Here is a 12,388-nt window from a genome sequence, read left to right on the forward strand (position 1 = left end):
TCACTTATGAAACGATCAATCACCCAGCTGAAACGAGGATTCATCGGCGAGATAATGGAAACGTGGTCATGTAACTGCCTGACCGGAACCACATGTCAACGACGCTCTTTTAATTTTATTTCGCTGCAAAATATTTTTTCATAACAACACTTCGTGCTACCCCAAGCCTACGCCGTTGATTTCGCTCTAAGACGAAGGATCTTTGAAGCATATAAAAAATCAACACCGGCTCATCCACCCAGGATTGAAATAAAGGAATTTTCGGTTAATTATTAATATAGTTAATATATGTTTATATAAATATATCAACCATATTTACTAGTATAATTTTACTAGTATTATAAATACAAACAACAATAATTTCTTAAATATCATCACACTTCCCTTATTAACAATGTTGTAGCTGGAGCTTACCGCCACCATTCCTACCAAAATTGGTATACATGAGCGGCCTGAAAATACTTTCATATTTTCCCTTCAACGCTAAGTTTGTCTCTTAAACTCGGAGATAATTATTGCTGTCATAGACATGAAATGCAATTATAAAAAGTCAATGCATTGCACGTGGGTGCCGGAATGATAGCTATCTTGACTTTAACGTTTCAGAAACGTAGTTTTGTGTATTGCCATGGATGGGAAGAGATAGATGTCTTTTGTTTGGATTGGAACCATATTTTGTAATCCTCATCTCTCATTCAATTCAACACGGATATGCATTAAAACATAGTCACCTTCACTCTGTGTTTATCTATTTATACGTAAAATCTGTTTTCATTGTAATGTCTTTTGCACAAAAGTTAAAGTTAACCAGTGTTCTTTTTCGTGTAAGACCGTTATTATACACTTTCTTTATTGGCTAAGTACTAATCATTCGTATCGTGATTAAAAATTAAAAATATTTTATTATAATTATTTTGAGTTTTCATTTTGCCTCATGTAAAGATGGTGGATAAAGTGGAAAATGATTTAGGGGTGGAGTTTGATATCACCAAAATCATTAATAGGGTTATGTATAAAGTGGAAAATGATTTATGGGTGAAGCCAAAATCATTTAAAATTATAAAATTAATAGGGTTATTTATAGATTTAATGGTTATTGGCTAATTTTATTGAATTTGAAATGGAAATATGAACCAACCATAAGAAGGTTTTTGGTTGGTTTTTTAAGAGTAAGAGTTTTATAATTCTTTAGTTTCATAATTAATTTTATAATTATATTGTTTTATGTATATGGATTTTAGTGTGGCATTATTTTTTATATTTTTTTTTACAATTTTATATCAAAATGATGAATGATATACAAAATATTTTGGCCATTTACACCAAAATAAATTTTGGGAGCTATAGTAGGATAATGTACATATGTTTGTTTTTATTTTAATTTGATTAAAAGTAGGAGTCTTCCCAATTCTCAAATGGTATAGAATGAGATGAATTAAAATATTGGTTTTATGAAAATATAATGTTTTGGTGTAGGATTTGTCACATCTTGTGACATCCACATAACTCTTGTCTTCATGCACAACTTAGTATTACAGAGAAAAAAAATGATTAAATTTAAATAAAATAGTTTGACCTTTTGTATGATAAAAAGAAAAAGAAAAAATAGAAAATAAACCAACAATAAATTAAAAAAAGGTTAATATGAGTTGCTTAAAAGTGTTGTTTGAACCCTATCTTGTATAGAGGATAATAAACCATAGAAATAGATATCAGATGGAAGCTATATATATTGTTCTCATTAACATCATTGATTTCAGTTGGTGCCATTTTCTGTTTCAAATCTCCCACCATTTGAATTTGTATTATAAGTAATGATTATAAATATGAAAATCACGTAACATTTTCTTAAAAATCTAAAGAAATCATAATTCATGATTGTGTTTTAAAGAATAAAAAATAGATATATAAATTACTTGTGTAATATTTTTAATCCATATAACTTTTAAATACAAATATATATTATATCTCCAACATATTTCTAACATTTTAAATAATACATAACAAATTACAATTTTAAATATTTACTATTATTTAATTTTAAATATTTACTATTGTTTAATTTATGTTTTATATTAACTTTTTATTTTTCATTCTACTTTTATTTTGATATAGCTTAGTGATTATTTTATATTTTTAATTGTTTCACTTTTATTATTATTTATTATCTGTTTTTAAGGTTACTACCAAGTTGCATTCCAAATTGATGTATGAGACTTTCTTATTTGTAGGATAACCCACTTCTTGGATCCCTCTCATTTTGAACTTCAAACCTCTTAGGAAGCTCTTAAAAAGAAGCACATACTCTTAAATATTAAATCCACTCAATTGTATTGCATTCTCACCCTAATAAAAAATAAATTGAGAATTGAAAAAAATAATTATATTCTCCTTAACCAAATTCATAACATTAAACCTTATCCTAAAGTATATGAAATATCTCACCCGAAAAGATAATAATAAAAAGATATTAACTTTTCTCCTCTTAAAATACACTATAGAAGATTATTTCCCACTATTGTGTTGGAACTATTTTTAAAATTGTCGTGCATTCTCATAAGATTTAAGAGGTCAATGTTCCTCTGGACAGTACAAGGCAGAGGATATTTTTTTCAGTTGCGTTTTAATATTGTCTTGCAAGTATTTTGCACTAGTATTGCATTCTAGCAGTAAGGGGAGGTCAATATTTGTTGCCCGTCAAAATAATGCAAAATGGATACCGCAGATATTTTATTTTTGCAGACGAAGTAGGTACTTGACTGACATATGCTTTCGTATGGTCCATCTGTTTTTCTCAGGGCAGCCTGAATTCGAACTGAAGCTTATAAACCAATCGCTCCAATACAGAGATTATTTCTTTTCTTTCCTATATTGGCCTCCCATTAAGTCCCGATTGGCTCTGGATCTGCATCTGAGATTCGATATTCCCTGACCCAAAAACAGGAGTTCGATGGGCGGCTCTTCGAACAGAAGTGGAGATCAAGAAAATGATATGATTGGTACCCGTGGTCAACAGATTGAACCTCTTCTAGCATCGAAAGCGAAGAAGCTGAAGCTCATCCCTCTGATATTTTTGATATATTCTGAAGTCGCAGGGGCCTGTTCGGCGAAGAGCCAGTGGTGCAAGTGGTCGGTCCGCTATGGGCCATATCGGGGTTCCTTGTCTTCCTGGTCATATGGAGCATCCCAGAGGCCCTAGTGACGGTGGAGCTGGCCACAACGTACCCAGGCGATGATGGCTACGTGGTATGGGCAGAAATGGCCTTTGGACCCTTTTGGGGATTCCTCATGGGCTGGTGGAGGTGGATCAACGGCATTATCAGCAATGCCGCCATCTCGGTTCTCTGTTTCGATTACCTCGTTGTACTTCTGCTGGCCTTTGGCAACGGTCGGGTCAGAGACGTGGGGATTCTGATTTACACGATTGTTCTAAGCTACTTGAACTTCATGGGGCTCTCGATCGTGGGCTGGACAGCGGTCATGCTCGGAACAGTGTCGTTGCTACCATTCATCTTCGTGGCCCTGATTTCCATTCCTCGGATTAAGCCCTCGCGCTAGCTCATGGGAAACGAAGGTCACATGGATTGGTCCCTATATTTCAATACGTTGTTCTCGAACTTGAATTTTTGGGACAATGCAAGCACTCTAGCTGGGAGGTGGAGAAGCCAGAGTGGTTGGAAGAGTACCGCCAATGTATGGGCATGACAGGTGGTATGAGAGCTGATTTAGAAGATCGTGACGAAGGGTTGATCCCAATGTCACTTTGTGACAGGTGGTATCAGAGCTGATTTAGAAGATTGTGACGAAGGGCTGATCCCACTATCACTTTGTGACAGGTGGTATCGGAGCTGGTTCAGAAATCTGGAGGGTGATTCGGGTTCGCGAAAGGGAAGTGTAATACATTGTGACAGGGATAAGGAGTTGATCCCACTGCACTAACATGACAGTTCGTATCGAAGCTAGTGAATGGTCTATACTAGATCACAAAGAAGGTTGATGGCAGAGATGGCAGGGGAACCTCAGGTTGTGACAGGTGAATCTAGCCGCAATGCAAGTGAAGCTTTCATGAACAAGGTATTGGAACGAATGGAGGAATTGGATTCTGATTGGACTTCGAGGATGGTTGAGATCATGAAGGCAATGCAAAGATGAAAGAAGAATTCGATGAGCTCAAGGATCGATACGAGTATACGAAATGGAAATATACACAACTAAAAGATGAAGTCAAGGAGATTGGGAAAGCAAGAGATCAAGGTTTGGCAAAAATCTTGGATTTGCAGCAAGCTCTTGACGAAGCTCGAGATGAGATCGCGGTTTTGAAGAAGGTCATGAGACATAATTCAGGTGGAGGAGTGTCTCATGTGAAAGTCAAGGAACTAGATTCTTATGATGGTACAAGGAGTGCGAAGACTCTTGGCAACTTTCTATGGGACATGGAACAGTACTTGGAACACTTGGGATTACCTGATGAGGAAACTAAGGTAAAAGTAGCTGCTCAATTCTTGACGAAGGATGCTAAGATGTGGTGGCGAAGGAGGATGGATCAGATTGCCAATGGAAGTGCTGACGACATAACTTTGTGCAATGACATGAAGAAGTCTTTGTAGACCCACTTCAATCCACAGGATGAAACATGGGATGCAAGGATGAAAATAAAATACATGAAGCAAACGAGAAGTCTGCAAGCATATTAGCGAGAGTTTGCAAGTGTAGTTCTGGAACTTTCGGACATGGCGGAGAGGGACAAGGTGTTCAACTTTGTTATAGAGCTGAAACCTTGGGCTCGAAATGAAGTGAAGAGACAGAAGATAAAGACACTTGAGGAAGCTTTTGCTGTCGTAGATTGTTTGGTGGAGCATTATGACGAAACTGCTGACGAGAAAAAGAAGAAGTTCGATAAGCCGAAAGAAAAAAGTATGAAAGATGGTGCTTCGAAGTCGTATGATAATACGAAGATGAAGAAACCATTGAAGTGTTGGATATGTGAGGAACAACATACGGTGAAGAATTCTCCTTCAAGAACGAAAGTGGCTGCGATGGCATAGTCCAATACGAAGAAAGAAGAGACTTCTGTGGGGATGATACAGATTCTTGGAGTTGCAGCTGCTATGGAAGCAGTCTCACGAAAAGATCCGGAAAGGAACAGTTTGGAGTATGTTCGGATGAAGATTGGGAGTGCTGATGTGCTCACTATGGTGGATAGTGGCGCTACTCACAACTTCATGAGTGAGGATATTGCAAGAAGGATTGGGCTGAAATTTGTACCGGTGCAGGCACAAATAAAGACAGTGAATTCTCCTCCTGATTTCGTGATTGGTGTGGCTGAAAAAGTGGACACAACACTTGGTGAGTGGACCGGGAAAGTCAACTTCACTATAGTGCGGATTGATGACTATAAAGCTGTGCTGGGAATGGAATTTTTGAAACATTATGATGCAATGATTTTTCCACATTTGAAGAAGTTGTACATTTACGATGGAAGGGAAGATGTACCCATTGGAGTTCCAACCATGGGAGTAACAAGACCCGAGTGTAAGTTGGCAGTGATGCAGATGGGGGATGAGAAGCGTATGGATGAGGTCTGTAAGCGGATGTCTGTTGCAGAGACAAAGCTTATGGAACAATGACAGGTTATCAAGACATTGTCAGATAGCATCTTGGATTTGTCTAGGAGGTTGGTGGCAGTGAAGGATGACGATGACTATAATGAAGAATATATGAGGCCAAATGTCCAAGTGGAGGATCAGGTTGCATATCTACAGATAATGGAAATGGAAGATCCAGACAGATGGGTTGAGCTGATTAGTGAGGGAGAGCCTTCACGCTTTGCTCTCTCCACATCTTCTTAGATGACTTAGAAGATGGGGCTCATTGTTAGTTGCTCATGGCAGTGAGTCTCTAAACATTTGAGCAGGCACCAAGAGGCCTTAGAGGAGGCTTCTTTATGATGACAGGTAGATGATGTAGGAATGAATGCAACTGCGAGGCAGCACATTGGCATAAACATCATGACATGTTGTAGATGGGATGAAGATTCCATGGACCTGAGCATGGGTTTTCAACAAATTCTTGGTTGAGTTTGAGATTGTGAGAGGTCGCTGAAGAAACAACCGACGGTGGCATGGAGAAGGTACATTCTCATGGGTTGAGCGTTATTGTTAGATTAGCTACCCAATCAGTTCGATGACATGGGGGCATGCAGTGCACTGGATTTGTGTCAGATAAATGTATTTGTTTCACTAAGATGTTGTGTTGGCTAGAGTATTATGCAGAGGAGTTCACATGATGGAATGACACATCATGGAGATTGTTGTATTATATATGTTGCAGGGATGTTTGCAATATATAAACGGATGGAAGCCATGGATTAAGAAGATGACTGTTCGTAGAGCACATATTGATGGATTATGTGGCATTGGTATGGACATCTTGGTGACAGATGGTTTTTGGGGTGGAAAAGGATTGTCGAAGATGACAATGACTTCGGGTGGAGGAGGATGTAAGGACCTCGAGCTGCAGGTGCGGTTGGGTGAGGGCGTGCGGAGAGAAGGCGCGGGCGAGTCGAACGAACCGCAACACATGCGAAGGTTAAACGAAGAAATGTGATTGAATGGTGAGCAGTCCGTTGTATATACCCGTGGGTGGGCTAGCCGACGAACGGAAGAGTTGATGGGCGTGCGAGCCAATGAAGGCGAGTCGACGAACCGACGAACCGACGGGAGGGCGAGCCGACGGGCGGGTGAGTTAAACGAGCAGACGAACTGATGCGAGTTGGGAAGTTCGGTGGGTCGGCCAGGCGCCCCCACACGATGAACGATGGGTATAAGAACTCGACGGTGAGAATGGATGAAGGCATCAATCAATCAAGCATTCAATCAACGAAGTGCGAGCTAACACGGAGTTCTTCGGTGGGGAGCAGGGCGAAGTGTGATGAACCCACACGACACGTGAACCGAAGGCGTGAACGAACTCGGGCAGGGTGACACGGGCGTGTGCGTCTGTCGAACGGTGAACGATTCGGTTGGGAAAACTCGTGGAGGGTAACCCGCAGGTGGGAGTGCCCGACGAGGGGAGAATGACGAAGTGTTGGGTTTGTGAACGGAGGTGCGACAGACGTGCGAAGGTGCCCAAGTAGGGTGGCACGGTGACACGGGTAGCAGTGTCTGAATTGGGCAAACAACATGATCATTCGACGAGTTGAACAAACGCGTTCAAGGGTAAACAACGAGTTGGGCAAGTCGTGCGGCGACCGTGTGGGCGCGCCGACGAGCTATGTTGAATGAATTGTGCCAGTGAATGTAAAATTGTACTAAGTATAAATTTGGGGTTTTCTCAAGATTGTAACTTACGTATATATTGATATTTCGGGCAGACTCATTATAGGGAGTTCCCTTCCCTTTATACTATTGTGCATTTATGGTGAATGTTAATGGTTTTCACTGTGTTATAATGAAAACATATACTTGGTAAAAGAATAAAATAAACTAAGTATCGAAAGTAGGCATAATGCACGATCGCAAGTATTGATGAAAAGAAAGTGGTCGGTGGTGCCGCACCTCCTATAGTGCGATTGGAAGAGTACCATGAGTGTAGGGGCGTGACAAACTATGTGACGCTGGCGCTCACCTACTTGGGCTCCGAGAACATCATTTCAGCCGCCAATTTTTTGTACAGCTGTGGGATGCTGCTAGAGTTCGCGCCTTTTTTGTAGCTAAGAAGGAAGTTTCCGTTGCTGAATAGACCATATAAGGTTCCCCTCGGGATCCCGGGTCTGGTTTGCGGGGGACTGGTGCCTGTGGCGTTTCTTATCTACATCATGACACTCGCCAAGCCAATCGTCTACATACTGGCTTCCTCTCTGGCCTGTTTTTTGATGATCGCCTGCAAGAGAAAAAATTGGATTGAATTCAGTGTCCCCAGGGAAAGTGAAACAGGTGGAATGCAGAATTCAACGACGGAGAATCGAATGGACGCTGGCGAAGAGATGTAGATTCGGGTATCGGAACTGTCACGCCTCCAGGCCTGCGGTAGTCTTCCAACCTCTCTTGGCGAGGTGCGGCACCACCGAACACTTTCTTTTCACCAATACTAATGTTCATGGATTACGCTTAATTCACTTTATTTTACTTAGTTTGTGTTTCGCAACCAAGTATTATTAAGCATAACCTTTATACTAATGAACACCCATACTCATTCATTTTCATCAACAATTATAAAAGAGAACAATAATTGCACAGTATAAAGGGGGGGAAACTCCCTGAACAATGAGTCTGCCCAACAATATATTATAATCAATCCTTCTTCAATAATACAAGCTTCACAAGTATCCTTGGCAAAATCCAAGTCTATACTTAGCCAATTTTACAATAGAGGCCAAACTGCCTTTTACAACATTTGTGCACACCTTGCACGGTGGGAGGGTGCTCACCCGAGACACCAAGACCCCCTCCTCAAGCCTTACACAAATCTGCACTCTAATCGTTCACCCGGACACACCTTGCCCACGCCTTCACCCACTCTCCAAACCGTGGGACTTAACCAAGAGAGCGCATGAGCTATGCGCTGCACCCTCTTATTTCTGCGCACTTCTCTTGAGCGAAGATCCTATGATCGAATGAGAGTTTGTTGGTTTCTTGAATGCTCCATCGCATCGCATATATGTATGCTTCATAGCGTGTGGGTGGGCTGCCCAGCCGACCGCCCCACAACCGCTATACACACTTGTTTCCAACGTTTTGGTGAGTCGGCCCTTGCTTATTGCAAGTCGGCCTTGCCCCTTTGCAAACGTTCCAACCGTGGGTATAACCTATCGCACTTCACTTGTTTGATTGCCCTTTGTTCGTCGCAAGTCATATCTCGTGCAGGCCAGCTCGTCGTGCACCCGCGCCCTGCCCGCGTGCAGCCCAGCTCGCGCGCCACCCACGCGCCCGCCCATGTGCAGCCCAGCTCGCGCGCCCACCCGCGCGCCCGCCTGTGCGCCCGCTCGCTCGCCTGTGCGCCCGCGCGCCCGCATTCTCTGACCGTCGTGCGGCCCGGCTCGCCCGCGCCCAACCACATCCGCTCGCCCAACCACGCCCGGCTAACCAAGGACCTTACAGGAACCCTCCAATGGCCCAAATCTTCCATCGAGTTAAGGGTGGCCATAGGTGACGCAGTGGAAAGGGCCCGTACCCTAAATTCGATTTGCATGTTGGGATTGCCACGTCAGCTTTTTCATGGACTCCGTCTCGTCATCTTCGGTTATCAGGGCAGTGTGTAGCTGAAGATGCTCTCTATCGTTTTATCAGGTGTGTATTTGAACTGGTGATGCTCTTGTTTTTTTTCAGAGAAAAAAAAATCGCTGCATTTCTATTAGAAGAAAAACAGTACGTAAGCACGGTTTACTCAGATATACTAGGGATTAGAGAATCATATGATCACCGTTAAGATACATGTATCGGAAGATGCTCTATGTCGCTAAAATTTATATTTTTACGAATATTTGTGAAAAATGAAAGCGTTACTCTCTTCTTCCTGTGTGAATGTTTAACATTAATTAAATTGTAAAAATCCAATCTAACTGCGAGCGCATGGATCCACAAACACAAATAATAATACATTCAAATTACACATTTAACTTAAACTGTTTGAGAATACCTGGGATGGGTGCTCGATAGATGTTGGTTTTGTTTGTTTTATAGTTTTTTCTCACACTGTTTGTGTTTTTGCTGTGTGATGTTCATTGAGTTCATATATTTTTGATATTTTGTTTTTTTAAACTAATTTTATCATTAAATGTATTACTCTCTCTATTAATATAACAATCACTGTTATTATATTTTCAGAGAGAAAATCATCATGGATTAAGAGAATATAAAATTCTGAATACATAACAATACCGTCCCATCCTGGAACAAACAACAGATTATACATATACTTCCACAAAAAATATGACTGTCCAGATAGCTTAGAGATATACCTTCTTTAAAAGCATTTTATAACACCATCCAAAAAGCATAGAAATAGTTTCAAAAGAGAAAACATCCACAAAAACCGGGAGATTGATAATGGCCATATAAACAGAAACCATAAGCCAGAAATTTATCCAGCAGAGTCAAGGAGTGCCGATATGTGAACCAGGATAGAACAATCACTGTTATTATATTGACCTAGACTATGTGCAGACACTAGACCAACTCTATTGGTCAATATACACTGAGTTACTATTAATTTATGCGGCAATATGCAATTTTAATGTACTGATTTGATTTGATTTTATAGTAAGATAAAATCGACGGAGTTTTTTCTTCTTTTCTCAAAAAAAAAAAAGAATACCATCTCTAATTTAATGTATAAATTTTCATTGTCTTTTCACAAGCTGATAATGGTATTTTGGGCCTATGCAATGTTAAATTTGTGACCGAAATATTTTTTCCCGCGAGTCAATGCCTTTATCTTCTATGTGTAATCATATAGTTTATTTTATTTGTATTTTAGTTTATTTTATTTGTATTTTAATATATTTATATAGAATAAATTGTAAGTAACCTCAATAGTATTAAAACATTGGTTTGATTTTATGTTTTCGAAATTATAAAAATTAATTGAATTATAATTTGTTTTAAATTATTATAATAATTTTTTAAATCAATATATAAATTAAATTTATATATATTAAAAATTTTGTAACAAATTTAAAGATTTATTTTTATTTTATTATATAGTTTTTTAATTTTTAAACCAGTTGTAATATTATAAATTAACATGGCAGGTTGATATTATATGTTTTAAGAAACTAAAAGTTAAGTTTATATAATAATGTTTAATGAATATGTTTTGTTGGGATATTATGGAGTAATATCAAAGTATATTGATATTATATATTCAAAAAACCATAAGAATCAAAAGTCAAGTTTATATGACAATTTTAATTAATATGTTTTGTTGGAATATTATGGGTCAATATCAAAACATATTAATATTACATATCAAAAAAACCATGAACCAAATTTAAATGACATTTTTTTCAATTAATCAATTTAATTAAAAAAGCAAAATAATTAATTTTAACTTTTAATTTGTGATTATATTAATAGTATTCTAAAATATATTCAGAGGAAGTTAAATTTCTACCATCTACCTAATAATTATTGATACTCCAAAAAATAAACATATTTAATAATACAATTAAAAATATTTTAAAATATCTCATAAAATTAAATCTCTACTATTTACCTAATAATCATTAATAATAGCCATGGTTTTAGTAACCTGAGCATCGATGATCTTCTGCATTAATCAACTAAGAATTGATTGTTTTTAACGACTTTCCCACTGGCCCGTTGCCCGTTGAGCACCATATGCAGCAACGTCTGCCTGTGTGATCGCAAGTTTGATAGCTAGTTTCTGCACAATCAAAGCGTCCCAGGGGTTTTTCAAGGTGCTGAATCCAAATATGCAGTTAAAAAACCATTTTAACTGCAACAAATCAAGATTTAACCTCAATTTCTTCCGCCGGATTCCGTCACCGGAATCTCCAAAAAGTCACATTATAGACAACTCCATTTCGAGTGGTTTATGATTTAAAGAAGATAATGATGGAAGACAATTTTACATGTCCCAACGATGAACCACACTAGTTGGTTCGAAACGCGTCGACAAATGAGATTCCATGTGATTTTCGCCGAAGAATCTTCTCTAAAACAATTTTACATTATAATTTGAAAGTTTTCAAGTTTATCGAGACCAGTTTTGGTTTTTTAATTAATATTTAATAGTTTATAAAAATTTGTTGGAAGTGCAAATTTAAATTATATAATTTATATAATAAAAATATAAGAAATTAAAAAAATTTATATAATAAAAAAATTATAAAACTAAATATTTAAAATATTTAATAATTAAATTGTTAATTAGAAAAATGGATTAAAAGTATATTTTTCTTGTGTGATGCGTTTTTTAAAATGTATGAAATAGTGAGTTTTTCTAAACATTGTTCTTTCTTATTAAAATTATGTTGTAATCAAATAAAAATTATATTCTAATAAAATAGATAATTGATTTTCGAAAATTTTTATAATTTTTTTTGGTGACAGAATTAAGGTAGAAAAATCAAAATGTTTTTTTTTTTTTTGTCTGGATGGGAATAACATAAATATAGAATTTGAGTGGATATAATTATATGAAATTGAAGTTGTAATTTGAGATAATAATATAACCGAAAAAATTTGATAATGAAATATTAAAATGTAAATAAGAGAAATTAAGAATGGAAACTTTGCATCAAGTTATTATTTTTTATTTAAATAGTTAGGTTGAAGAATAGATTCGTGAAAAAAGATAAAAAGTTATATATATATATATATTTTATGTTAAAAGAGATAGTGATACAAAATATTTTTATCGCTTT

General features: G+C 37.6%; 1 pseudogene; it reads left to right on the forward strand.

Annotated features, from left to right (window-relative positions):
* The first annotated feature begins 2,950 nt into the window (after nt 1-2,950).
* Nucleotides 2,951-3,705, forward strand: LOC149187611 (putative polyamine transporter At1g31830 pseudogene; annotated as a pseudogene).
* The last annotated feature ends 8,683 nt before the right edge of the window (nt 3,706-12,388 follow it).

The sequence above is a fragment of the Pinus tabuliformis genome, chromosome 3_1, assembly GCF_031772625.1.
Source record: "Pinus tabuliformis cultivar Carrire ecotype Pingquan chromosome 3_1, CPIR1, whole genome shotgun sequence".
In the NCBI taxonomy this organism is placed as follows: domain Eukaryota; kingdom Viridiplantae; phylum Streptophyta; class Pinopsida; order Pinales; family Pinaceae; genus Pinus; species Pinus tabuliformis.